The 24686-nt window shown below is 39.4% G+C and overlaps 1 non-coding gene across 1 annotated transcript; it reads right to left on the bottom strand.

Moving 5' to 3' along the window:
- Positions 1–22768: 22768 nt before the first annotated feature.
- On the bottom strand, positions 22769–22841 carry Trnaa-agc (transfer RNA alanine (anticodon AGC)). Its single transcript has one exon. It is a non-coding gene; the product is annotated as a tRNA-Ala (tRNA).
- Between the last annotated feature and the right edge of the window lie 1845 nt (positions 22842–24686).

Raw genomic sequence — 24686 nt, 5'->3', positions numbered from 1 at the left:
ATTTCCTATCTATTAAAAATCTTGTGTTTGATTAGAAGAAACCTCAGTGGAGAGACTCCATTTGGATTTTATTATTCACCCCAAACTCTTCATTAAAAAAAACAGTTCATATTAATTAACACTGGTGCTTTTTATATACCTTTATAAATTTTTTTTCATATTTTCAGAGACATAAGAAAACAGAACAAAAAGCCTTTTTTGTTGATATATTCTGTAGGATAACTTAATATGTCTGTTGTCTTATCTTTCCTACGCAGCACTGTACAAAGAGTGCCGTTTAAATTCTGTAGGCCAGCGTGCTTACTGGGCCTGCAGTGTGTTTTGCACTTACGTACATGAGCCTTAAGCATCAGCCTTGTATAGTGCAGACACACACAGGCTTCATTTTCTAACCTGTAGAAACCGTGCAGTGTACTGCTTTGCCCTGGCCATCTTTTTTTCAGTCATCTCTTAATTAAAATTTAAAGTAAGTGACCAGCCTGTGGGAGTTCCCCCCGCTCCCTTCCATATATAAATCCCCTAAAGCCGCAAAATTCTGCCCACGAGTGTGTTAGATTGACACGCCAAAGTGGAGATGTGCTGTTTGGAAATTGTTTACGTTTTTAAAGTTCGGGTTGGATGTGGTGTGGTGACACTGTTTCATGAGGGTTGGATAGTGGCAGTGAGAACCTGGCCCAGTCTGTCATTGTCACACAGCCAGCCTGGGTGGAAGCACTTCCACACTTTGGTGTGATGGCTCTGTTCAGGTTGTAAGACACCCTTGGCCATTCATAAAGGAACAAAAATGCTTCCTGTTCGCGGCCGAAGCTTTCACACGAACTTGTATTATGCACAGCATGTAGAATCCAGGAAGCCAAAGACGGTGTGAGAGCCATGGGGTGCTTTAAAAAAGTGTGATTGCTCTACAGAACACTGCATTGTTAATTTTTAAAAAGCAGTATTCAGTTGATACTCTGAAGTGTCATTGTCTGTGTTGTTGAAATCATTTACACTAAGAGAATCCTGATAGGCGAGGCTGTGGAGTGGAACAGCTAACGTTTCCTGAATACTTAACTATAAGCAGGTCATGCCCTACAAACTTACATTCTCTCATGTGTCTGTGATAACACTGACACTGTTATGTATGAATTATTGAGATTTCAGTTGAGATAGGAGACTGGTAGATAATGTTCCAAGTCACATATCTAAAAGCAATAGATCTAACACTACTGCGTTCTGTATGACATTAGCATTCTGTCCTGATTGGCCCAATGCCTGCTCTATTAAAAATGAAGAAACCATCTACTTCCTAACTAGGAATCAACCAGGAAAAGTTTAATTGAATGTCACCAGATAACAAGGGCCCATGGGACCAAGTGATTGGGGTAGGTAAAGTTAGAACAGTAAGGGGAGATTGAGTTCTGATGTACTTATGCAGGGCCAGTTTTAATTGCTTTGTAGCCATTTTGACCTGACCTGTGACAGTGAGAGAGGAAGAGAGAGGTAAGCAGGAGGAGTCACAGCATTTGGGCTTTGAAGAAGAAAAGACCCTGGAGGGAAAGCCAGTTGGGGAAAGGAGCCCAATGTTAAACACTTACAATGACCTTAGGGAGGACATCTACTTAAGTAAAACTACACCTCACAGAAGTTGTGTACTTTTCAAGACCTGCGTAGCACTCAATGCTGTAGGCTGAGTTTCAGCTCAAGCCCGGGTTATAGAACAACATCCATGCCTGGCTGACTCCTCGTCTGCTTTGCTTTGTGAACCTCCTTGTGAAGTGATAAATCCCCTTGCTCTCTTGCCCCTCCTCGCCTTATAACCTGCAGAAATACGGCAGCAGTACCTACATAAAAGGAATATCTCATGAATAAGAGTGTAGAACAGATGTTCATTCTTACATCATTCCAAAAGTAGCTTCATAACCTAGTAATTGAGGAAAATGCCAAGCTCTGTGATTCTGGTCTGAGCCTATTGGAAATAGAAGTGTGATGAACCTGACCACATTAATAATAGTATAAAATATTCATCACGAGAATGGAGCCAACCTTGACTTTAAAACAAGCTTTTAGAATGTACGCTTTCTCATAGTCAGACCAGAGGTTCATATGCAAAAGTTTAGTGCCACCTAATACAATTCCCATAATTTCTGGAAATACGGTTAACTTGGAGAAACATTTCTTTTAAATTGTCACTGGGCTCTTCTTTGAGTAGCGGGGAGTGGAGGGTGCTTCATTTCATCAGGCTATTGGGTAATATAGGCTTTTTCACGAGAAATTTCTGCACAGCCTCTTTGATTTTGTTCTTACTAATGCCTTCCTCTGGAAGCTCCCTACGTCTGAATGTGTACATAGTTTCCCAAAATGGTCTTCATTGGGAAACTCTCCTTGGTTAAGACTGAGAAAATAGAATACTTCAAAAACATAATAACCATTGTCACAGTTTTAACTAGATACTGCCCAAGTTTGGGGGATATAATTTCAAACAATGTTTTTTGGGTTTTTTTTCCCCTCTCTTTTACTTCCCATGTCGATATTGATGGAAAGATGTTACATAGATGTATTTTGATATTAAACTTTGGCACTATGCCATTTCCCTCTCAGGGGCTGTCATTTCTAAGCAGAAACCCAAGGAAATAGTGTGATTTCTAAGTGGTTCTTGACAGGTGACATTGGAATAGCACAAAAGATGGTTACCCTTATAAATTTATCTCCTGCTAGTCATGGCTTAGCCAGACCTGGCCCTGGTGAGTTGAAGTGTGGATACTTTTTGTCAGTCTTCTGTCTGTGGAGACTGACAGGGCCTGAAGGTTGGAGCACTCAGTTTCCCTTTACTCAAGAACTATCTTTGTGCCACTATTATTCCAATGGTATTTTTGCCTTGTGAATATCTGTTGTCTCTTAATGTGCCTTTTGCTAAGGGGTTTAAAGTGGAATCATTGCGTTATAATAACTAAGCTCGTGATTAATGTGGGATTATGTTTAAAAATTATAATTTCAGTTGGGTTCTTATGTATTTAAAACAAAAGTGGTAAAATTTATAAGCAAATCAACTTGTCAACTTTTTATGTATATTCAATATTACAGAGGAATATTCTTCCAAATTAACTTTTTGGTTAATAAATAAATATTAAATAATTTTGTACAAACACTATATTGTTGAGGGTTTTTTTTAGCACTATACCTTAGATTTTCTCACTCAAGTACCCCGTTAGCAATTATAACCAGAGATTTAAATGATAATTTATTAAAAATATTTCTTAGGGTCCAAGGAGATGGATTAGTGGGTAAAGCACTTGCTACACAATGTGAGGCCCAGAGTCTAGATACCCATTGCCCTCATAAAAGCCACAAGGGTGCAGTGGCATATATGTAAGCCTAATATAGGAGGAAAAGGATCAGGGAGGGCTCCACAGTCAAGCTGAGTAGCTATGTGTGATCAGGAGCTCTAGACTGAACTGAAGGGCCTGCTTCAGGAAGTAAAGCAGAGAGTGATCTATGGACATACAGTGTCAACTTCTCGCCTCCATGTGCACCTGCATACATCCTCCCATGTGCACACACATGTCTACACACATGAACTCACATATACACATGACAATGACAGTAGAGCTTTAAAATGTCTAAAATGCCTTTGATAAAGACACTATCCCATCTGTATCTGTCTTGGATCCTCAGTTGAAGAATTGTTCACTTTATACATTGATTTGCTCAACACTGGGTTGTCTGTACATGTGCCATTGAACATGCAGCCAAGAGTCCTATGGTCCAGCATTTGCAGCACACATTTTCTATAGGTATAACTGTTTCTATACACTAAAGTAGCCATGTGCACTTATAGCCCTCAGTACTGAAGATGCTTTAAATATTTGTAGCCTGGTCACTAGAGGCTAGCCCAGGAGTCTAAGTGCACTAAGATACTCTCATAGTTATGAAATACCCAAAATGCACTGTGAAAGTATATCTCCATGGCTACAAGCTACTCGATTCATCTCCTTTGTTTCCATTTCTGCTGTAAGAGTTACTTTAAGTGATTGTTTTTCTGTAGATTCAGGAAATTTCTTAAGAGAAATTTGTGTAGCTTACTTTTACATAAGCTGTTAACATTTGGGCTTTGGATAGAATATTCTACAGATATAGTTGTGTCACAGCATCAAAAAAGCTAATCTGAAAATTATTTAAAATTCATAGAAGGAAAAAACTGACATATCAGATTACAAGGTAGTTGAAGTATATGGATTAAGTTAGAAGTTTGGGGCTGTCAAAGGTAAATGCTATTTGAAGTTCCTAATGATAAAGAGACATTCCTAATAAATGCCAAGGCTAAAGGAACCCCACTTACTTAGCAGCAAAGACATCCTGGCTTTAACTTGGGACACAAACTCAAGGTCATTTCAAATAGGCTGGACTGCTTTGCAGAGTCTAACCAAATCTATGTCTGGAAGCAGCCGTAGATCACAAGTTTTGTGGTGTGGTGTCTCCCTTTCCCTGTCGGTGGCCTACAGAGTACCTTACCATAACAAACACCGGAACCGAGGGTGAAGGATCTATGGTGGCACTGGCTCGTTCTCCCCACGTTCAGTTGTTCAGTGAGGCGTCTGGGCGTTTCGGTCAGCAATAGGCTAGGCCTTGCTGTCCGCTTTTGGAAAGCAACCTATTGTCTTGGCAACAGATTGGGTTGTTTGGGGATTTCCAAGAGACTCCTTTTGCAAATAGCTCAATTGGATGCAACCCAGTACCAGTACTGGAAACTTCCTTTGGTGACTGGAGATGGGACTCCATCTCTCTCATTATTTGGAGGCTTCACTAGGATTGTCTTAATGTCTTTTAGGAAGTTTCCACTGTAATCGTTTTCTATACCCCCTCCCCCACTGAGCCTCAATTCTAGCTGTCTTAGTTGTCTTTCCTTGCATTTCCTCTTTCAACCACATCTTTCTTTTCCCTTCCCCTCCTGACATGATTTTCCCCTTTCCATCTCCTTTACCCCAAGTCCACTCCTAAAATCTATCTTATTTCCTCCTCTCAGGGAGATCCACGATTTCCCCCATCCCCACTCCCAGTCCCTTCCTGTATACTTTACCTCTCTGGGTCTATAGATCGTATCTTGATTATCATTTATTTATTCTGCTATACTCAAATTAGTACCTTATTCAGCCACTATCAGAGAAACTCCTCCTGCTGCAGATGAGAACAAGTACAAAGACCCCCATCCAGATATTAAACACACAGACACACATAGAGGGGTGAGGGAAGGAGAGGGAGGGAGAGAGAAACAGAGACAGAGAGGGGGGAGGGAGAGGGAGGGAAAGAGGGAGGAAGACAAAGGGAGGGGAGATGGAAAAAAAGGAGGGAGGGAGAGAGAGGGAGACAGTCAGAGAGCGGAGAACTTGGAACAGTTCTAAATGGAATGCCTCCATCAAACCCTGACCTTCAGAGCCCAGGGAACCATGTGGAAGAACAGGCATAAAGAGTGTGGGAGCCAGAGGGGATAGATACCAGCAGGACAAGGCCCTCTAAGTCAACTGAGCAAAGCTCCTATGAATGCACAGAGGCTAGGGCAAGCGCAAGGCATACAAGGGTCTGCCACAGGTCCTCTGTTTATTTTATAGCTTTCAGTTTAGTATTTTTATGAGACTCCTGAGTGTGTGAACAAGTGGGTTTCTCATCCTTTTGCCTCCTCTTGGACTTTTTTTCTTCTGTTGGTTTGCCTTTAAAACATTGGGGGTCTTTTGTTTTGTTTGCTTGGTTGTTTTGTTTTGTTTTTTTCTTTTCCCATGAATGATAAGTCACAGGAAAGCAAATGCCAGAAACTGTCTAAAATAGATAGCAGACCATAGGCAGTGTACCACGGCGCGTGCTGCTCTTTCCCTGTCCTGTGTAGAGGCTGTGAACCTGATAAGCAATCCTTAAATTACATCTACCTCCTGTCATGAGCTGAGAAGAATGTTCAGGAATCTGACAGATCACCAGCCTCAAAAATGCCGTACCTCTGTTTAGTTAACACAAAGTTTTGTTTTGTTTTAAGGTGTGACAACCAGGCTCTGTTATAGTATGCATTAGTTACAAACACAGTTTTGGCTCCATATTGACTCATCCAAATTCTTGTAAGGTACCTTCTAGCACGAGTTCATCTCTTAAGATGCAGAGCCACCTACAAGCCAGGTTTTACAGCTTGCCCGATTGTTCTCTTTCCTGACCTAGACATCATCTTGGTCTTCCTATGTTAGTATAGTAAATTAAGCATTTAATTTAATATGCATATTATTAAATTGCCACACATGTATCAAACAGTATCTTTCACATTATAGAATTTAGTATTCAGGGCAGTTAGGACACTTTAATGAAAATAATGTCAACACATAAGGATGATACAAAAAGAAGAGACTATACCTGTTTACTATTTACTTTTTATGCCTCTTGATTTTACAATAATCCTTATAATGTCACCCTAAATCTGTAAAGTTTGCCTCTATCTTAACAGAATGTGGTTTTTCACTATTTTACACTTTAATTTGATCAGTTAACCTGGATTTGAGGCTCCCACTAAATTGAAAGTAAATGATCTGGGTGGCTGAGGATGATTGCACAGTGTTCAACTTTAGCATTAATCTGGATAAAACAATGTGGGGTTTTTGCAGTTGACACTGTCCCAGAATGCCTAACTTGTGGGATAAAAGATACAATACTGTTAATAAATAAAACTATCTAGAAATGAAGATTGTCATTGAATTAAAAATTAGAAAAAAATAGTCTAAACAACAAAATCCAAGGAATGAATTTGGACACCAAAAGAACCCATAGAAGCCAAAGGTTCTCTGTAGTCACGAAGTTGAAGAATAATGAGAATGTGAAAATAGACAGAGCGGCACAAAGGGAACAATTGCAGACTAGTACCCCCAAAACAGAGGGTAGGAACAAGATACACTCTACAGATTCATATTTTGTAAGGTTACAAAAATTCTTTTAATGATATAGTTTGTTTACTTGAATCAATTTTATCAAAGTAATTTTCTGTTCACATATATGGTTTTGAGGAAAATATAATGTAAAGTATTGTCCTTCATGGGTCACTTTAGTATTATTCATGACCTACCTTGTTCTTTGTCCCTTAAGATCAAGTCTACCAAAATCATCTCAACTTACTTTATGACAAGAGTCATCAAGGGGATGTTTGAAAATCTATGAGCTTTGGAGATGGCTAGTCTTTAATATAGATTATAGACAACTCATACTGTAGGATTTGTCAGTTCAAAGATTAATGTATGAATTATCCCACTCTATAGGCTAATGTTTAAGAAGAACCTGAATCAATGGACATTTCAGACTTTAAGGAAAAATAAAAGGAGAGAATGGATTGAAAAATCAGATCCCTCACAAATTCTCCCCCTATTAACCTGTCAGTGAAACTGCCATGCTGGACAGTCTTTCCCTCTCTGACATTTCATGTTACTTTGAAACAATTTCAGGGGTACCATCTGCATTTATTATGTGACTCTCAACTCTAAAGACTTCCTCTAATAAACTTACAGTACAATTATATCATGGTGTCATAAAAAGAACATTTATTTTGTTGGTTTATGATCACTATCCATAATATACTTAAGAGAGATGTCCCTGAAATTAGTTGTGGGAATTGCCTTGACTTTAGCCATGCAGAATGTCTAACGAGCTCTTGACAAAATGTAGAATAGCAGCATGGCCTGCTCTGAACCTAGAATCCTCTTTTCTTCCCACAGCAAATAAATAAATAAAAAAAAACAAATGTATCTTCCAAATGTCTTTAAGTGCTATTTATTTACTTCTTTTATATGGGTGTTTCCCCTGCATGTATGTCTGTGCATCATACACGTACCTGAAAAAGCCAAGAGGGTAAGGATGCCCCGAACTGAAGTTAGAGATGGCTATGAGCTTCCATGGCGGTGCTGCAAATATAACCTAGGTCTTCCACAAGAGCAGCCAGTGCTCTTACACAGAGCCATTGTCTACAGTCCTCTTCCAGGTCCTTTCACAAGTGTGCATACCTTAGGCCAATGGCCACCAATGGATTTCCCATCTTTGCTATGCGTCATGATGCTGGTTTCCTGGTGCAACTGTTCTGTACATTGCAAAGAAGTCACTTGTTTGTCCACTGGCATTAAATGTTTATTATTTGGTAGACACATATGGGGTACCCAGTTGCTCCCTTTCAGCAGCCAGACAACTAGAATGCCTCGCGAACAATCCAGTGAAGGTACCATGTGCAGAGAAGACATACAAGAGAAGGTACTCCAGGCAGGCAGAAGGCATTCAAGTACGAACGATGCTGGTGCAACGAAGAGTTTGTGGTTTGCCTGTGGCATTTATGGAAATGGGAAGAAGGAGAAATTTGTTAGAAAAGAGGTTTTGAGGTAAAAATTGAGGGACTGTATGCCCTAAGCCAGAGTTTACACTTCATCTTGAAAGCCCTCAGGAATCTTTGACAGCTTTTATGTATGGAACAGCCTTCGCATTTGGGAAGGCACACTAAATCTCAGAAGTGAGGTTACTATTAGCTGGGTAGTAAATGCAGGGACTTAGGGCCTACTAGGAAACTGGTGCAGAACTGCAGTATCTCAAGGCTTTTCTAAAGGATAATGAAATAACACATTCACATTGTAAGAAGACTTTGAGTGAAAGTCTTAACTATTGCAGAATTGGAATAACATTGATAACTATATTTGTCCATCACTTTTATTCATATTGGCATATAATAATCGTAAATATTTATTGTGATATTTCAACTTGTGTCAACGTCTCAGGGTGAGTAGAGTTGAAAACAATGATACGTGGGTATTGTATAATCATCTTCTTTGGCAGGGAATAGGGAGGCAAAGATTAAAATAGAGGCAGAAGGAACATCCATTCAGAGCCTGCCCCACATGTGGCCCATACATATACAGCCACCCAATTAGACAAGATGGATGAAGCAAAGAAGTGCAGGCCGACAGGAATCAGATGTAGATCTCTCCTGAGAGACACAGCCAGAATACAGCAAATACATAGGCGAAGGCCAGCAGCAAACCACTGAACTGAGAATGGGACCCCCGTTGAAGGAATCAGAGAAAGGACTAGAAGAGCTTGAAGGGGCTTGAGACCCCATATGAACAACAATGCCAACCAACCAGAGCTTCCAGGGACTAAGCTACTACCCAAAGACTATACATGGACTGACCCTGGGCTCCAACCTCATAGGTAGCAATGAATAGCCTAGTAAGAGCACCAGTGGAAGGGGAAGCCCTGGGTCCTGCCAAGACTGAACCCCCAGTGAAAGTGATTGTTGGGGGGAGGGCAGTAATGGGGGGAGGATGGGGAGGGGAACACCCATATCAAAGGGGAGGGGGAGGGGTTAGGGGGATGTTGGCCCGGAAACCGGGAAAGGAAATAACATTCGAAATGTAAATAAGAAATACTAAAGTTAATAAAGAACAAAAGGAAAAAAAGAAAAAAATAAGAAAAACTGCAATAATAAACAATAATAATGTGGCTCTCAAAAAAAGGATATTATTTCAGTTATTTCAAAGACTTTTAATTTTGAAAACTGCACGAGGTTCTTACTTGATCTAGGGCACGTAGTGAATGAGATTAGCTGTCTCTTTTTGGAGGTGACAAAGTTACCAATCTAGGAGTTTCAGAGACATTCAGTTGTCATTGATCACTAATGGTGTAGACCTAGAGCTTGGGTGAAAGGCAGGACAGGTGTGGAAGTAATCTTTATTGAAGCACATATACGAAATGAGAAATTACACTGACTAAATGTGCAGGAAGAGCAAAAAAGTGAAATAAAAATGTGCGAACAGAGAGAAGAGTTAATGGTGGATTTTCCAGCTGCATGCTTTCCACATGCATACATATAATACATCAATCCTCTCTGGCTGCCTTGCAAGATGGGAGCTCATATTCAAAGGTGCTGTGGTTTCAGAGATGATCTTCTTATCGAGTGTTATTTTCTGATAATAGAATATATTTCAAAATAGAGTCAGATTTGCAAAAAGTACCTGCAACAGAATTAGGTAAAATGATCTTGGATGTAGAAATAGAACTCAAAGTGCTTCTGTTATATTCTAAAGAAAATATATTTACCCTTGTTGAGATAAGAAGAAGACAGAACTTAGAGCACTGGAAGTTATTGGGAGGCCATAAGAAATGATCCAAAGCAGAATTCAACATTTGAAAATTCCAACAAAAAATGAGTCTCTCAAACCTGGCAAGTGACTCTGCATGACCTGCTGGGCTTACTCACATCTTGGACTCAGAGGTGGACCTTGGGAAGGAACCACTCTATAAAGCATTTCTGTCTCCTGTGATCCCCTGATTATAAAGTGTATGACACAGTAGTACCCTTCACCCCTGTTCCTGTCAAGGACAGAATGAAAATAAGCACCTGAACCAGAAGTGGGTGCTCTCTACTTCCTTCCTGCCCATCTCTACTTCATTCTCCTTTCCCCTCAACCACCTAAACATCCAGTTTTCTTGGCCTAACCAGTAGTTCCTTCTCTCTCTCTCTCTCTCTCTCTCTCTCTCTCTCTCTCTCTCTCTCTTTCTCTCTCTCTGTCTGTCTCTCTCTGTGTGTGTCTCTCTCTGTCTCTTATTTGTTTACAAATATTTACTCATTTGATCTTTTGTAGAAATCAGAAGAAATATGAGAAAAAATTCTTCTCCAGAAACAAATATAGGAGTCCTGTATTGTAGATTGTAGACTGATTACCTTGAGTATACCTGACTAATTAAGATCACTTTCAGACACTAGAGTAAGACTGAAGTAGAATTTACTGAAGTGTAAAAGTAGGACAAACATGACAATGTGTAAATTACTCTCTAATTTAGTTGAAGGAATAACACAGAGGAACTAGTAGTATTTGGAAAATGGATCTCACTTAATCTCTCTAGTTCTTGGCTCTCTGGTTGCTTAACTGATGCACCAAATTCTCCATTAGTGAAGACCAGAGGCTCTAGCCCTGGAATATAGAGTTTAGACATACATCTAAACTACTTGGAGAGCACAGTAATCATAAATTTCCATGTCTGGGCCCCAAGGGTGTGATGCCCGTTCTGAGTTAGAAAGTCTGCAGTGAAACCCAAGAATTTGTGTCTTAGTAAATTCCTGGATGATACTCACAGGTAACTTCAACATTTAAATTTAAAAACTACTAAGTACCAAACCATTTATTGATGCTAAGAAAATTAGCCTTAATAATTCCAGGAAAATGTGTGTTACTATAGTAAATGTTGAAATTATAGCATGTAACTGGAATAGATTTTGTAATTTCACAATAAAATAAAATGTGTTTCTTTGAAATGACGTCTCTCCTTTTCAATATCCTATAATGTCTGCATTTTTACACACTTGCATACACATAATATTAGCTTTCTTTTGCTAATGAGAGGTAATGTTCTCAATCATCTCTCTCTTTCTGACCTCTCTCCTCCTATCGTTCTCTCTGACTTCTAACAATGTTTTATGAAGTAGCCTATATGCCGGCCAAAATACATTCAAAGATGAATCAGCTCTCACTGGGTCAATTGACTGTGATTCTAAATATAATTGTTACTGCCTTAACCACCAGCCCTATTCAGGCCTAATTTATCATCATAAATTAGAATGAAGAGCCATATCTACCTCTTTATATCACCCAAATTTATTTCAAGCATGTACGATACACAATATAGGTCTGATTCTCATCACAGTGTCCTGGGATATGATAAATGTGTAATAAATATGGAGATGGAAAAGAGCATTCCAGGGTGCCACAAGTACCCTGGACTGGTGAGTTAAGACTCGATATCCTTCATGCCCCTTTGTTCTGATGGCTACATTGTTTTCACAAGCCTAACCACTCTACTTTACTCTGAAGTCCCCTTTGGCTTATATATTTTCCTCAAATCAATAAATATGTGCTTAAATAAAATTCTCTTCTTAGCCTTTTGTGGCCATGTATCTTAACATACTGTAAAAAAAAATCCTGCCAGGCACAGCAGCACCTGCCATAATCCTAACACTCAGGAGGTAGGCAGAGTCAGAGTCAGAGTCAGAGTCAGAGTCAGAGTCAGAGTCAGAGTCAGAGGCAGAGGCAGAGGCAGAGGCAGAGGCAGAGGCAGAGGCAGAGGCAGAGGCAGAGGCAGAGGCAGAGGCAGAGGCAGAGGCAGAGGCAGAGGCAGAGGCAGAGGCAGAGGCAGAGGCAGAGGCAGAGGCAGATCTCTGTGAGTTTAAGGAAAACCTGGCATACATAGTGAGTTCCAGGATAGCCCTGGTTACATGGTGAAACTGTGTTTCAAGAAAAAGAGAAAAAGAAAGAAAGAAAGAAAGAAAGAAAGAAAGAAAGAAAGAAAGAAAGAAAGAAAGAAAGGAAGGAAGGAAGAAAAGAAGGAAGGAAGGAAGGAAGGAAGAAAGAAAGAAAGAAAGAAAGAAAGGAAGGAAGGAAGGAAGGAAGGAAGAAAAAATAGAAGAAAAACATGGATCAATAACAGACTGAACAGCTGTATAATTTTTAAGCTATTATATTTGAATTTAAAAGACAACAATGGGAAATTAAAATCACATTATATATTCATTTAATAGTAAATGTAGAAATGAATATCAGGTATAAAATGGTTTCTCTCAAAGCATGATTCTGACAATGTAATGTTTTCAATCATTTGTTGGATCAAATATTTCTGCCAGAATTTCTGGCTTCCCCAAACCAGGAATGAATTTCTTTCATATTGGCGATTTACTGCAAGTATAATTTTGAATAATCATTTGTAATTATTACTTGGACATAGTCCCTACACCTTTCATCCAATTCTAGCATATGGTCTGTGCTTTTGAAGTTAGATTAGGAGTAGACATGTTTATAATATGGGAGTTGGCAACTCTTCTACTTGGAACAGGACCAGAAATCCCCTGTGCCACACAGATGTCAGCTAAACAAAACACTCTCCTAATGTCAGCAGCTTACTGTTCTATAGAAGTGCTAAGAGTCACATGTCCCAAACCATTCTGCAGGGGTCAAGAGAGAAAATGTGACCTGCAGACCACTGAAATGCTTTACTTTCCATTTCACAGGATTTCAAAACAAAACTGAAGAAAAAGGCCATAGTTGTTAAAATATGGTCTTGATGCACTGCTAATAAGATGTGAATAATATATTTTACTAACTAGTTGATTATATATTCTTGGGTGGGTTCAAGAAATATCTAAGCTGTGCCATCATCTATAATGGAAATCAACAATATTTTCTGATTCAATGTATTTTGGGTTTCTAGTTCAGAGTCTGCAGCAAACTATTAAAGTTTCATAGAAAAAAAATCAACCATGGATGTGAGCAAACTTTCCTATGTCCTAATAAAGTCTATTTATCCTATAATTTGATGTCCATATAGCTTTTACATCTTTCTGGCCCTGTAACCTTTTAACCTAGCAATACAGTGAGGTTTTTTCATCATTGAAAACCTTCCCTGACATATTTCCCCTCTAGCTATTATCCTTTCTCTGCTCTGCTCATTTAAATTGCCCAAGTAACATCTGTACCAGCCAAGTTTACTGATGAGAATCACACTAGAAGGTAGGAAATGCCCCTTCATGTATCAAAAACTGAACAAAGGCCCAGCATTGGCATCCAAGTGCCAAGCAGCAAGCCTTTGAAATTTTACCACATTTCTCTGTAGGATTTCATATTCAAGTGGCACTGTTTATGGCTCTTAAATAAAGCTCCAAAATAGAGAAATGAAATGTGGTGATTTCAAATAAAGATGCTGGCATGTGTTTTCTAAGGGTCTGAGTTGTATGAAATATAATTTACTGCTTTGCTAACAAGGGAAGAAATTGCCCCCCATCCCATGTGTACTTCAGATTTAAGTGAGTCAACCATTTTCTTTTAAATTTCTACATTTCCAACAGACAGCGCTCTATTTCTTTAACTTCCCTCCCTGCCTCTCCTCCCTGACAATAAGCTTAAAAGGGTAGGGATCCTTCTGGAAAACACTTCCATTAATTCAGTTCCAAAAGGCCAAGAGAGCTCCAGGCCTCCCCAAGTAGAGTTCCTTGTCAGCTAACTCTGGACTCTCTGCTCTCTGATACCTCAGGCTGAAATAAGGAGGGTCATAAGTTTGAAACATCCTGGGCATTTACACCTCTCCCATAACAATGTTCCTCACGTACTATAAGTCACACTCTAATACGTAAGTTCTAGGGATGAATGGACCGCCTTGGTGAGGAAGAAGTGCAGAGAGTGGGCTTCCCTCCAGTAGAGGTAGGAGTAGACATGAGCTACTGATTGATATTAAAGAAAATGACTAGACATTCCAGAAGAGCAGAGTAGAGGGAGCTAAAGTCCTTATGCATATCTTACTCATGAACCATATTTGAACTTCATTATCTGGCAGTTGCCAAGGGTTGGATATTGATTTCTCAGTGTGTGAGTGACTGTGTGATTTAGCCATCAGAACATCAAAGCCAACACAAGTCTGACAAGGTATCAAGGACATTCCCCAGTGGCTTGGTGTCTCCGTCCTCTATAGTTTATGCCACCTCTAAATAGTCTTCTCCCTAATAAACTCACCAATAGGTCACTACATTGAAAACTGTACCGTTCCAGTCCAATCATTACTTAGTAACACCATTTGCTGATGATAAATAGCTTGCAAAGTATAAGCCTTTGGGGGGCTATCATTTTATATAGAAAGCAAAGTCCAAGGATAGCTTTCAATCATACTGCAATTCAGAATGAGTCTGAGCCTCCTTTGGGGAAGTAGCTTGAGGTTGAATTAGACCCTCTTTGCTAAGAACTAGGAAACTCCATCTATAGTAACGTATTTGAGAAGAAATGACTGAGCTTTATAGCTGGTCCCTAGGTGCCTTAAGACTCAGAATTCCAAATGCCAGTGATCACACTGAAAAAAAATTCAATTTAGTGTCCTGTGCAGAGCAGTAAGGGTTATTCACATCTAGATATTCAAGCCCAAAACCCATCCAAGTATCTTTGTGATAAATGAATTCAGAATTAGTTCTGGGCAGAAACTGTTACAATGATTCAATCTACTGGGGATCAAACATGTTAACCTCGAAAATGGAGCATCAAATATAAAGAATGGAAGTTGACTTTTGGCCCAGATTTGGTACAGATTTGGATTTCCAGTGCTTAACAGGCCATTCTGCTTCCCTGGGTTGTAACAGTAAATTTGCACTGGTAGAACAGGTCTTGATTAGTTCTGGAGAGGAGGAGCACTGTGAGCAATGGCCCTCACACTGCAAACACTGTGCGAAAGACTCCCATCTGTTCCAGTCGTGCTCTCTCAGCAACTTCATGGTACTGCCTCTCATTATAGCACACTTCATAGTTACCGAGAATGAGGAGAAGATAGCATCTACAGATACACCATGATGGTGGCCCTAGCCAGGGCAATAGCTCCTAGGAATTGTGAAAGTCCAGATGAATCTGAATACTGGCACTGTCCTTAGCCTTCAGGATTTGGAAACTTCAATTGAGTCCAGCTGACTTACCTTCTCCCGGTTTACCAAAAACAGACACTGACCATAACAATCCAAAGGAACAAAAATGTCCTGTCCTATCTTGTAGCAAGGAGTGGGGTTGACTGCAAATAGGCTGTATCTGTTTTAACACTTCCCAGTTTTTGTGAAATTGGAAGAAAATTTACTATGCATAATGGAGCAGAGACTAGGCAAAATATTATATTTGTTAAGATGGTACGGTGCTCAGCCCACACAGACCACCTCCACTGTGTCCCTGGGGCTATAGTCCAAGAGAAAATGGTCTAGTCCAAATGGAAACGGTGACAAACACTGAAGGTCGTTCAATAGCTTTTCTTTGGTAAAAATGCTGTCTGGGCAGATGTGGCATGACCAGTAAAGAAATTTGGCACAAACAGACACTTTTGAATCAACACAATTTTAAAAAAGAACACTCAAATTTTCACCAAGCATGGCCATTGGATTTTACCTTTCTGATATTTTTGTTGGAAAATTATTAAGATGGTATTGGAAGGGCCAGACAGAACATATACATCAAAATATCAGGAAACAGATGTTCAGATTGGCGTGGTTGGTTGTTGATGAATGGCAATAATGTTATTTTTCTTTTTTTATTATTTCTAAGAGTTGGTTGGACATTTTAACTTAATCAAAATTCATTATTCTCCTTTGGGTTATTTTTATTTATATATAATAATATTTTCCTTCAAGAGTAGATGCTTAAATTAAACTAACCAAAGGCACCCTCGGTCCAAGGTCTCCATCCCTCTGTGGACCTGTTCTGTCCCCCTGCCTCACTCTCAAGAACTATGGAGATCATGTCCTCTTATAAAATCCCTTTATTTGTCATTTTCCCACAAGTCCTTCTTATGTTAAAGGCAAATCTGTGCCTCTTACCCATAATTCTCTGCCTGCTCAGAAATGACTTGGGACTGAGCAATGCCAAGACTGTGTGTGGAGGACATTTTACTAGCTCTGGTCAGACATGACACCTCTTGATACCTCGTCTAAGATTAAGTATACATAGTAATAATTTCCATTCTGTACATTTTCACTGATCGTTAAATGAAATACAAATAAAAAGGCTTGGAATAGCTTCAGGCTTAAATGAAAAGATCAATAAGTGGCAACTAATATCTCAGCTGAATTTCATTTTGTTGCTTTTGTCCAACAACTTATGAAAGCAGGAACTGGTTTCTCATCCTTTGAATATAGACGATGCTGACAGCATTTTCATTATAGGATTGTAAGTATGAAATTCCAGGAGGAAAGAGGGAACATTAAAACTAAGATAGAGCTGTGTGTGGTGAGAGAGGAGTATGCTCTGTAACAAACAGCCTGAAGGCAACACCACCATTATCAAAGGAAGCAACAACTAAGTTGTGCACAGTAGGACTTCATGAAAGGATGATCTTCTCTGGGTGACTATTTTAACAAGGTTCCGCAGACTCAATCCCACACTCAGTGTCTATGATTCATTGTGTCAATAAGTTAGTCAAGCTCTAACTCACACCACTCCACTGGCTTACCCTTGATGAGAAGGAAGGAGGGGGCGGCACTCATTCTGTCAGGCACATCGTACGTGTACAGAACATAATAAGGACGGGAAGCTTGGCAAGCATCTTCTAAGAAGAAATGAATGTAATTTTGTGTTCCTGGGACAAAAACTATTTTATCAATTCAAGGCAGCCTTGTATCTCACTTCCTCCCCGACTCTTTGTTAAAACAAAATTGAAATATGAAAGAACAAGGAGTCCCCATCTTGTACTCCATGTACAGGAAGTTATAGTTAATAATTTACATTTTGTTGGAAATTGTACCAGAAAAAGAAAAACAAATTATTTTGACATTATTACGTGAAACACACATAAGTGGAACTACTAAAGAAAGAGCAAATATGTAACTAACATCTGATGGTGATCTCTGTGTTGCTTGTGTGAATGTCTTTTTCTATATCATGTAACCAGCAATTAAAATGCATTTTATTATAACAATTAACAAAGTCTTGGTTTTTAACAGGCATGCATCTCCTAACAAATATGTTTGTTACCCATTTTCTCTAGTAAATTAAAAACCAAGGAGAGACACAGACTCTATATTTTAATAGCACAATATAAAGACAGAAGCACATTATTCTATTGGGGAAGCACATTTAAAACATTCTCCTTACTGGCCGTTTTCCCATTCCAAAAAAAGTAATTCAGTTTCCAAAGACAGAGACAATTGTTTCCTTGGAAAACAGAACAATTTTAAAGTATCATTTGCCATTAATTTTAAAAAATTCCTTCCTGTTCGTAGTTTGCATTTGATCATTATAATTAAGTATCTAAAAATCAATCAGGGAAACTATATTGCTCAAGGTGAAATCCTAAGTTAATAAATCTGTGATTCTCAAATTGAGGCATGACAGAGAGAAAAAGAGAGGGAGAGGGAGAGAGACAGACAGAGATAGAGACAGACAGGCATGGACAGAGAGAGAGAAAGAGAGAGAGAGAGAGAGAGAGAGAGAGAGAGAGAGAGAGAGAGAGAGAGCAAGTGCTTCTCATATAAAGAGTCAAAAGCAGCTTTCTTACCCTCTATTGCCCAATGTGAGCTTTAATAAAATACATTTTTTCCTTTTGTATCTTATTTGACAGTAAAGTGTTACCTCCTTTTCCTACATAAAGTAAAAATCATTATTTTATGAAGTTTTCCAATAGTTGAAATAGAATTGTAAACCAAGCTAAATTTTCCAAAAGACGAATTAGTTATTTTCACAAATATGCCAAAATCCCTTCACATTAAAAACTATGTTCCATTGCACGGGGAAGGAATTTTAAAATTAGATCTGTTGTTTACAAATTCTTTTCTTAAAGCCATGCACATATAAAATTAAAGAGACATCAAAATTATTTGAGTAGAAATTATTTTTACTTTGGATGAGGAGGATATGGGAAAGCTATGTTGAACTCTTTTATCAGTCAACAATGAAGAACCTACTCCATAAATTCTGTATGTAGACTTAGGATTTAAACAGCATGATTTTGTCAATGACCCAGTATTCTGTTCTGAGTGGGCTCAGGTTGACCTGAACTACGAGAAAGAATCCCATCAATGTACTGTACAAAGCAGAGACCGGGGCAACAGAGGCAGAAACTGAGGATGCAGGGGCAAAGGAGACAGAGCAGAGGAAGCAGTGGCAGGGTTGTGTGGTTGAAAGGAAATATCACCTTGCAGCAAGAATTTGACATGCTCAGATTGCCAACTGCTGCTTTCTCAACTGTTCACCAGAGCTTAGCAGTCTCTATGACTCTTTAAGACTCAGTTTCTACTTTGAACTCATTCCTGTGCTAGTCTTAGTCCTGATACCACTTGCTTGGTATGTTTATTTCTCTGTGCTTTATAAAAACCACTGTCAAGAGTGATATGGACAAGCTCAATCAAGTATATGCTCTGCTTGTCCATAGCCACAGAAACTTTCAATGTTGCAATGTGATTTCTGGTTGCTAAATCAGGCCCCTTCAGTGATGGAACAGGTATACCCCAGGGCCTTATCTTTTTATTCTTAGGAACCATCAGCTAAGCCAGGGACAGCATTCCATTTCATGATAAGGTTGGTCATGTCCTTACCTTGTTTCTTACTGAGATCCCTGTAAACATCCCCATATCCACCTCTGTTAAATATGTGTCGCATTCACCACACAGGTATTGTTACAGTAATCTTGGTGAATGCCTGGCCTTTATGTTCTACTCTCTGTGGTTGCTCTGAAAAAGACACAAATTGAGCTCAAACCTCCTGTTAGGGCTGACATCACTGTGCAGATCCCTTTAACTGCTGTAGCAAATGAGGGCGGGCACATCAGACAAGGGAAGGAAAAAATACCTTCAAATCCCTAAAACCTATTTTCCACATGAAGAGACTTTTATCCAGAGGACTCTTTAAGAGCATTTAGACACCTCTGATAAAGCACTGAGAAACAGCCTAGGGATTAGAGAGGATGGAAATGGGCAAGTCCAGACTCTTAATAAAAATGATATCACTTAAGACAAGTTCTTGGTTAAAAGACCCAGTACAACTCGAAAGAGCAATCCTCTTTGCAGAAACTTAGGGTGATTCCATCCTTATGGCTTGAGCATAAGGTATGGGGGTACGTGTCAAAAAAATCATGAATATAGACCTGCCACAGGGGTGTATTGACTTTAATTCCTATGGCTCTCGGCAAGATAAAACTTGCCCTGGTGATGCGTCCACCTCCAGCCTGTTCCAGGATTGGTTGGATGTGCATCAATTCTGAACACAGGGCTCCTGGGGCTCTCTTAGGAATAGAAGTGGCATAGAGAATATCTTTGCAGCTGTTTTGATGCCAAGGCTGGACTGTGGGGCTAGTGAACTCTTCCCAAAGTATAGATAATTCCTGACTTCTCCATGTCTTCATTTGTCACATTCTGTAAATTTTCACTATCTGTCTGTCTGTCTTCCTTTCTCCCTCCCTCCTCCTTCCCTCCCTCCCTCTACCTCCTCCCCTTCTCTTTCTTTCCTTATATTCATCCCTCTGTCTCCCTCTTTCCTTCCCTTTTTTCTGTTCTTTCCCTCCTCTTTCGTTTCATTTTTGAACTTGGGCCCTTGTACCTGCTAGGCAAGCTCTCCACACCTAATCTTTCTCTCCTCCTCAGACATCTGCTGGTTTTAATTGTAGGCCTTTCCATTTACATTTCTGATGAATGGAACTACTTTATGATGCTCATGGCAATATAATAAAATCGGCAAACCTAAGACTGTCTTTAGGAAGGAGATAAGAGCAGTAGAAGTGTAGCCTTATCTACCATCCTTTGTTTAAGTACCACACCCGTCCTGAAGGGGTTCCTAAGAGGCTCGTTCTTTGCTGATCCCCAAAGCTCACAGTGTTTTTAAACTTTTCATCCTTAGACAAAAGAAGCTAATCATAGAGTGAGGGCCTCAGGGCTTCTGGAAGTTCTATGAGAATGTCCTCTAGTAAATATCTTTCCTCACAGCTCATTAGCATTTTAGGTCTCTGTTCTGCTTACTTCCCATTTTTCTAAATCTTATTAACATCATTTAAACAGAGGCCCCTAAGGTTACCCTGAAGCTGTCAGGGCAGTAGTAGCTTATTCTGAAGTTGAGGGTGTCAGGAGTTCAGGGGTCAGAAAGGAAGCAGGCTTCAGCCGCAATGCGAGTGGGGAGTGACCTCATTAGGTCAGGAAGGTTGAAAGTCTCATCACATTGTGGCCTAAGGACATCAACCTTGCCACCTCTCCAGCAGTCAAGATGTCAAAAGTATTAAAATCTTGTCCTGATTTAAGTTTTAGTCCCTTAACAATTTGCTATAAATAAGCCCTTTATTTCCCTGAGTTTGGGAAATAAATTTAGCACAGCTGCCTCTCTGTTCAGCTATATTTTCATGAATGTGTAAGGAGTATCACAAACTATAAGACAGTGTGAAAGAGATATTATTTATCAACAACCACATGACAGGTGTTTTCTACATACACATTATTAAATTTAATGATGCTATTGTAAGGGTCTGGCATAAATGAAGACATTCTTTTTTTCATTTATTTATTTTTATTGGATAGTTTATGTATTTACATTTCAAATGTTATCCCCTTTTTGGTTCCCCCTCTCCCATCCTCACTTCCCCTATTTCTATGAGGATGCTCCCCCTCCCACCCATTCACTCCCACCTCAACACCCTGGCATTCCCCTACACTGGAGAAACTAGCCCTCACAGGACCAAGGGCTTCTCCTCCTATTGATGCCAGACAATGCCATCCTCTGCTACATATGTGGCTGGAACCAGGGGTCCCTCCATGTGTACTCATTGGTTGGTGGTCTAGTCCCTGGGAGCTCTGGGGGGGGTCTGGTTGGGTGATATTGTTGTTCTTCCTATGGGATTACAACCCCTTCAGCTCATTCAATCCTTTCTCTAACTCCTCTATTGGGGTCCCTGTGCTCAATCTTATGGTTAGCTGCAAGCATCCTCATCTGTATCAGTAAGGCTTTGGCAGAGCCTTTCAGGAGACATCCATATCAGGCTCCTGTCAGCAAGCACTTCTTGGCATCAGCAATAGTTACTGGGTTTGGTGGCTACATATAGGATGGATCCCTAGGTGGGACAGTCTCTGGATAGCCTTTCCTTCATTCTCTGCTCCACTCTTTGTCTCTGTATTTCCTCCCATGAGTATTTTGTTCCTCCTTCTAAAAAGGACTGAAGCATCCACATTTTGGTCTTTCTTCTTCTTGAGCTTCATATGGTCTGAGGATTGTATCTAGGGTATTCAAAGCTTTGGGGCTAATATCCACTTATCAGTGAATGCAAAGAGACACTGTGTCTCTCAATCAGATGATCAGACTATTGAAACAACATACTCCAAAGGACTGGGAATTACCCCAAGAATCTAGTGATGGGAGAAGGAGATAGTATATGTTAGAGGCATAACTTGTCTCCAAAGATTGCAATCAATTGTAATAATTTCAGACCACCTTGTAGAATGAGACTGAAGTCCATGGGTCAAAGACAGGTGGGACCACACCTTAACCAGGACTGCTAAGATGTGCAAACCTTGGCCCACTATTTAAATTTGATCTCACTTCATAACCCTGAGGGATTTGCTGGGTTTTTGTGTCCCTCCTTCCAAAGTGGCCACTGATTAAATATTTTTCTGCGTTCTACTTTTCGTTTGGTTCTTTTAATTGGTTTATTTCAGGGAGTGCCATAACCAATTGGAGACTCTCTTATTCAATAACACTATCATAAACATAAAAATGAAAATGATATTCTTATTCTTAGGTTTAAATGAATAAAATATTGCAATACAAAGTGTTGTACAAAATTGCAATTACATGTTACCATTCAAAGTATAATCTACAAGCTGCATTTAGCCACAGGAAGTGAAAACAGCACCCACTCTTTTACATTTACTTCAAATGGCAAGGAAGCCAATAAATGCCAGTTGTCCAGGCTTAGACTTATTTCCTATGGAGTTCATTTTCTTGGGATCCTATACGTCCACTCTCACAACACACTCACTTCTGTTCCATACAGTGGGCTAGCAGGACACACACACACACACACACACACACACACACACACACACACACACTTATACATTATATTTATACAACTGTCTGACCACAACTAGATGTCTCTGACATGAACGTGTTTCTTAGGAAGTTCTGATCTCTGTATGGGAGCAGGTCCAGTCCATCCAACCTGCTCAAAAGCAGAACTTCTTGTGGTTGGGGTAAATTTGTATTTCTGGCCCTTTCAGCTTTCTCCTTAATCTACAGGTAAATTCTTTTTTTTTTTTTTTGGAGCTGGGGATCGAACCCAGGGCCTTGTGCTTGCTAGGCAAATGCTCTACCACTGAGCTAAATCCCCAATCCCCATACAGGTAAATTCTTGAATATATCTTTGTACAGCAAATGAGCCATGCAAGTCACAGCTGACCAAAAATTCTTGGAGGATGTTATGACTATAAAGCAGTGAATGCCTGGCTGTTTAGTTAAGAGAAAAAAATTTAAGATTTATTTATTTATTTTATTTATACAAGTACACTGTAGCTGTCTTCAGACACACCAGAAGAGGGCATCAGGTCCCCATTACAGATGGTTGTGAGCCACCATGTGGTTGCTGGGAACTGAACTCAAGACCTCTGGAAGAGCAGTCAGTGCTCTTAACCACTGAGCCATCTCTTCAGCCCATTAAGAGGAAATTTAAACCTTACAAGAAACCTATACTGTTGAAACCTTGGATCATTTCACTGAATTCATCATGAAGATTAAGATAAATAAGTAATCTTCAAGAAAAGTAAAAAAATTGGTATCTCGGGAAAGAAATGTAGCATTTACGATTTTTCTAATTGCATTTTGTTACTGTGATAAAACACTGGTCAAAGCAGAGGATTTATTTGGCTTACATGTTCAGGTCACAGTCCACCACTGAGGGATGTCAAGGCAGAACCTCAAGGCGGGAATCTAGAGGCAGGAACTGTGGAGAGTGCTGCTTGCTGGTTCACTTTCTATCTTGCTCAGTCCCCTCCTTACCTGGCTTTCTTATACACCTAGGACCGGCTGCCCAGGAAATAATAGTACCAGCATTTGTCTGGGCCCCTCTTCATCAATTAAGAAAAGATGACCTCTCACAGATATGCCAACAGATCATGCTGATAAAGACAGGTATTCAAATAACCCTCAAATAAAGTAAAATGAAATATAAAATGGTGATTCCAAGCTGTGTCCATTTGACTCAGATATTCAATTTGACAGCTAATGCTATCGAGGGCAATTACTATCATATACTGTTGATAACTGAGAAATGTGAATTTCAGAGAGCTTTTTGGTGTGTAAATTCTATTTGAGTTGTATTTAGATATTAGTTTTACATCTTTATTTCAGTTAGAATAAAATAGCTGCAAAAGTCTAATACAGTCTTCTTAGTTATGATAATAGATTTAGGTTTTTTCTTTTTAAATATGAAGCTTCACTTATAGACCTCCCATTTGGAAGAGTAGTCATGCTTATAAATGAAATGTATCACTATATATAACTCTGTGATTTGGGACGGGATTGAATAAAGTTCACAATGTCAGAGTGGCTCATTCTGCAGCAGTCAGAACAAAACAAAAAACAAAACAGTATTCCCAAGGAAAAGAGCATTTTCTATCAGCTTAGTGTCACAGGATCAAGCTTAGGAGATTACTCAGCCTCTTTGTTTAGGAGGACTTTTGGAATTAGTTCCTACAAGTAGGCCTGGAAACCATGTCAAGCAGTTTGTACAAGTTGAATACGAGAATTGACTAGAGTATATTACTATTCAATTTAGCAACAAAAGGTGTGCTAAGGAATATTTGTAACCCAGAGCAGAACTTTTTTTTTTATAAGAAACAAGAGTCTCCTGGGATAAGGGGTTGTTCAAAGTATCTAATCATTCATTGTACCAAAGTTTCTCACTTACTTATTTTTCAAAATTAAATAAAGAAATCATACTAAAGAGTAAATCCGTAACTCCCTTAATAAGGTTAGCATCTCTAATTGTTCTAGTTGATCTTAGCAATTTCTAAGAATACTTATGCTGCCATATTTGTTATGCAATTTTACTCCTTATATTTTAAAGATAAACTTTGGAAAGGAAACAAGAAAGTTGGCTCTGCCTCTGGGATGTTCTTTAATCCTTTGCAACCGTTACTATTGCTTCTGAGCTAAGTACCACAATATTAGATTTAGGAA

This window comes from Rattus norvegicus, chromosome 8 (genome assembly GCF_021556685.1).
Source record: "Rattus norvegicus strain SHRSP/BbbUtx chromosome 8, alternate assembly SHRSP_T2T, whole genome shotgun sequence".
NCBI classification, from domain to species: Eukaryota; Metazoa; Chordata; class Mammalia; order Rodentia; family Muridae; genus Rattus; species Rattus norvegicus.
The sequence above is the reverse complement of the archived record's forward strand: the minus strand, read 5'-3'. Positions and strand labels throughout refer to the sequence as shown.